This window comes from Hydra vulgaris, chromosome 05 (genome assembly GCF_038396675.1).
Source record: "Hydra vulgaris chromosome 05, alternate assembly HydraT2T_AEP".
NCBI classification, from domain to species: domain Eukaryota; kingdom Metazoa; phylum Cnidaria; class Hydrozoa; order Anthoathecata; family Hydridae; genus Hydra; species Hydra vulgaris.
Window position 1 is genome coordinate 2,905,001 of NC_088924.1, and position 5,689 is coordinate 2,910,689.

The following is a 5,689-nucleotide window of genomic DNA, read 5'->3' on the forward strand; positions in this document are numbered from 1 at the left end:
TTCATAATTTTTTTTGTCATTTTGAGACCAATATCTGAAGATAAAATCATTTGGAATTTACACACACATACACACACAAACACACACGCACACACACACATACACACACTCACACACACACTCACATAGAATTTATTAACAGCTTACGCGTTTCAAAATCATCTGGCTTAAAGTGCTTTTCACAAGCATAAATTTTTCCAGAGTTGATCTGCTCTTTAAACTGCTGGTCAATAACACGTCCTTTAGTTATTGAATTTAACCATTCAGATCGCCAATTTTGATGAGCAGGATCTGCAGGATTTGAATAAGGAAGCTTGAATATTCATATCCCCTTTGTTCTTCTTGATGTTCCACAGTTCGTTATACTACAATTAGCACCTGGCATATTATCTTCATAAATTGATCAACACTGATCAATGATGTTCAAAAAAAATCACTTATAAATAATCACTACATATAATCTGTAAAATAAAGGAATAATCTGTTTGCAATATCACTTAGCAATAAACGCCGTTAAAAAGTTTGTGCGCACTTTCACGCTTCATTTACACTCTATTTTTGTGTCAAAAGGTTAAACAATAGATTTTACGGAGTTTCCAAACCAGTTATGTCTATAAACTATGATTACATGTTCAAATCTTTTAGGAACAAGTTCGGCATGATAGTTTTAAACAAATCCAATTGGTTGTTAGTGGCAAACCGAACCACTTTTTATTTATTGGTATTTAATTTATGCAAACAAAAAGTTCGTGAATAATGTCAAACTATTATAAACAACCAAAGCGTCTGTTAGGGGTCGTCCATAAATTACGTCACACAGTCTCTGACCTCGCCCCCCTCCGACCCTCCTCGTCACAAAGTCGTTACATTTTAGAAGCAAGTTTTGCAGGAGGTATATCAATATAACTATAAAGATATCTTAAAATGTTTTCTTGACATAATTTATGAACATAATTACAATTTTATACATTTTGGTATATTTTAAAATAATATGCTACTTTTAAAATGCAGTTGGAATGAATTATATAATATATATTTCATTTTGCGCTGTGCTAACAACAAAAAGTATTTATACATTACTTAAGTCATAATATTATGACTAGCTATTTAGCTATTATTATGAATTAATATTATGAATAGCTATTTAGCTATTTCTATCGACTTAGTGTTTAAAGACATAATTGTTTTTATAACAATAAGTTAAAAGTAACATAAGAGACCAAACGTCAATTAAAGTTTACTACTGATATAAAAACGAGAGTTTGGAAATGAACGTAACTTGTTTATAAAGTTTACCGCCTCTGTTTTTTAATTAATTACGTATTTTGAATAGAATAAATTATGTTTTCGAGATGGCCGAAATTATGTTTTCGAGATGGCCGATACTTTATCTGAATCTAACGTGACATTATTGTTAAACATACTCGTTTAGGTCTGGTATTGAAAATAATAACTTCAATTTTCATAAAAAAAATGTTTTTTTATGGATAATTTTCCCAAATAATGTCTGATTATAAATGTCAAGTTACATTCATTGAAAACAAACACCAATACGTGCTTTTATGAAAAAATCAAATCCGTAGATTTATCTATAGCCAAGCCCTAAGGTACTTTATGTTGAAAACTACATCTTTTCTAAATAAGACTACGTTTGACGATTTGATATTGTCGTCTTACTTTTATCAGATTATAATAGTGGTTAAAATAACCTTTCCATACATACCAAATATATCATACTTTTTGATGAAAAAACTTACATATATTGTAATTGAAAAAACTTTTATTTTTGTTCTGAAAAACGTGTACCATGCCTTAGTTGCATTGAGCAGTCGGCCGATCGTAAAACGAACATGGCAAATCATTGGAATATGAACGGCATCACTGGCACAGTGGTACCAATCATCAGCCAATGAATCCCATGGACCAAGCATGGACCAAGCATGGAGAGTTTACTGGGTTGTTTATATTTAAAAAGATCTTCATTTTTTTTCGGTTAAATTAAGAAATTTTTATTTCATTTAACAAAAATAAATGAAAAACATAAACAAGAATGAAAAAAATATATAAACAAAAATAAATGAAATAATAGAAACACAAGTAAAAGTAAAATTAGTTGCTCCTCAAATTTTTTCTCGAAAGTTTCTTTTACGTGAATTTTCACGTGAATTTCAATGTGAATAGTCTTCAATTCACTATATATATATATATATATATATATATATATATTATATATATATATATATATATATATATATATATATATATATATATATATTATATATATATATATATATATATATATATATATATATATATATATATATATATATATATATATATATATATATATATATATATATATATATGTATATATATATATATATGTATATATATATATGTATATATATATATATATATATATATATATATATATATATATATATATATATATATATATATATATATATATATATATATATATATATATATATATATATATATATATATATATATATATATATATATATATATGTACATGATTCTTCCTGATGAACCATTTTCAATGAGTTGAGTGATTTATAAAAGTTAATTCGTTGAAAGTGTGATAACTAGGAGGACAGTTTAATAATAACTCTAAAGTATTTAATTTTTCAACGATTAAACTGTTTCAAGAAATAAATTTTTTTTCTGAATAAAAGCATCAAAAATTACAGTTAGGGTCACACGAGGAAACTTTGGTTTTGCGATAATGCATTTTACAATCAGGGTTTTTCAAGGAACTACCGGAACAAACACGTTTCTGCGGCTTTACTTTGATGTTATAAAAAAAGCAATGGTTGTTGCGTAGTGTTATAGGGTTTTTATTGTTTATTTTCTAGCCTTTTCAAAAGGTTTATATTTGTTTTAAGTTAGGTTTTTTACAGTAGCGTTATTATAAAAAAAAGTTGTTTTAGAGTAGGAAAAAATTAAAGCATCATTAATTACATAAATGAATCTACTACTCTTATTACAGAAATATATGAACCCAGTGAACTAATAGCATTTCAGGTAAATAAGCTGTCTGGAAAATCTTCTAGGCATGCCTGCTAATCCTAAGAAATACTATAAGGATTTCTAGTTATAAAGAATTAGCTTATATTAATCAAAACACAAAAAATAAAAAAGATTCATGTAATTAAAATATTTTTAATATACAACAGGCTCTATGATTATCTGACAAAAAACGATTTGTTGTATAAAAAACAGTTCGGGTTTAAAAAAAAGCATTCAACCGAACACGCAGTACTCGAGCTTGTAAACGAGATATCGGACGCTTTAAACAACGATTATTTTACATTAGGAGTTTTAATTGATCTGTCCAAAGCCTTTGATACAGTAAACCATGATATACTACTGCTAAGTAAACTTGAAAACTATGCCATTAGAAATAAAAATTTACTTTGGTTTAAAGACTATTTAACAAACAGAAAACAATTCATATGCTGCGATTCAAAAGAAACAGTTAAACACTCAATAACTTGTGGGGTTCCACGGGGCTCTGTTCTAGGGTCATTGTTGTTTCTACTGTACATAAATGATCTTTATTTATCATCAAATCTTATAAATTTTATTCTATTTGCAAATGACTCTAATCTCTTTTATTCACACAAAGATATTAAAATACTTTTTAAACATGTTAATGAACAATTAGATAAAGTTAATGAGTGATTTGTAAGTAACAAACTTTCTCTGAATGCTGATAAAACTAAATTGATTTTGTTTCAAAAATTGAATAAAACTGATAACGTACCATTAAAATTACCAAACCTTATTATAAATGAAGCTATAGTTAAAAGAGAATCATTGGTAAACTTTTTAAACGAAATTTAAGATGGAATTTTCATATAAACAGTTTTGAAATAAAAATTTCTAGAAGTATAGGAATGATTTATAGAGCTAAAACATTTTTTATTTTTAAATCACTAAAAGGTTTATACTTTTATCTAAAGTTACCTAACATAATGTAATATTGCCTGGGCAAGTACAAGTCATACAAAGTTAAAAGACTTTATAGTAAACAGAAACATGCATGTCGAATTATATTTGGAGCAATTAGAGCAGAATCCTGTGAGCCTTTATTGTGTTTAAGTGGAGCTTTAAATATTTATAAAATAAATTGAAAAAATGAAGTTTTAGTTTTTATGTAGTCTAGGAATGTCGCCAAAAATAGGCTAGGAATAAGCTAGGCTAGGAATGTCGCTAAAAACTTTTTATTTTTAGAGAAATCTGCCATAAATATAGCACAAGATTCTCAGTCAACAATTTTTCTGTCTCAAGATATAGTTAAAAATTGAGTTCATACTCAATTAAGTATCGTGGGTCATATTCATGGAATTTATTTTCAGATATTACAAATAAAAAGAAAACCATTCTTGATGGATTTAAAAAAGAATCTAAACGGTTGTTTTTATTTATGGATCTCACTATGCTAGATTTTAAATGTTTCTTTTAAATAAAGTAAAGCTATTATAAAAAATCAAGATAGTTGAAAAAAAAATTATTTTTAAAGAATGTTATTATTACAATCCACCATAACAAAGTTAATTAATTATATTACTCTTTTTTTTTCATCTTTTTTTTAATATATAATCGTTTTTTTGCAACTGCAGCTGCCTTCTTTTTCTTTTTACAACTGCAGATAATGTAAGGATTTTAGTAATTACTAATTACTACTTTACACCAATATAATATGATATTTATAAATCACGATTTATAAACATGGGCTCGGTGAAAAGACAGAATTATGTCTTCTTCTTGCTCCAGTCGTTACTTATATTGTTGTATATATATATATACAGTACAATCTCTCTAATTCGAATCTTCTTAATTCGAAAACCTCCATAATTTAATTAAATGCAAAGTCATCGTGAAATGCGTTTAAGAGAAATTAACTTTATATAATTCGAAAATCTCTCTTATTCGAACTTTTTTCCCCATAAAATTTGAATTAGAGAGATTCTACTGTATGTATATATATATATATATATATATATATATATATATATATATATATATATATATATATATATATATATATATATATATATATATATATATATATATATATATATATATATGAAAGTTGTATTTATTGAAGAAAGCGAAGTAAACATATTAAAAAAAAACATTTATTAAATATATAAGTAAGAAGTTTTTAAATAAACTCATAACAATCCATTATAAAGTTAGTAAAAGTTTTAGGAAATAAGTTACTAACAACCTTAAAATAAACAATTATAGAACAAGTAACGTTACTTTGTTTATTTAAAGGTGTTTAATAATTCTTTGTAAGTAAGGTTATTAAACATAAATTTTTTGTTAAAAATTAATAAAAAGGTTAAAAAAGGTGAGCAAGTCTTATTTTATTCTAATGTATGTATGTATGTATGTATGTATGTATGTATGTATGTATGTATGTATGTATGTATGTATGTATGTATGTATGTATGTATGTATGTATGTATGTATGTATGTATGTATGTATGTATGTATGTATGTATGTATGTATGTATGTATGTATGTATGTATGTATGTATGTATGTATGTATGTATGTATGTATGTATGTATGTATGTATGTATGTATGTATGTATGTATGTATGTATGTATGTATGTATGTATGTATGTATGTATGTATGTATGTATGTATG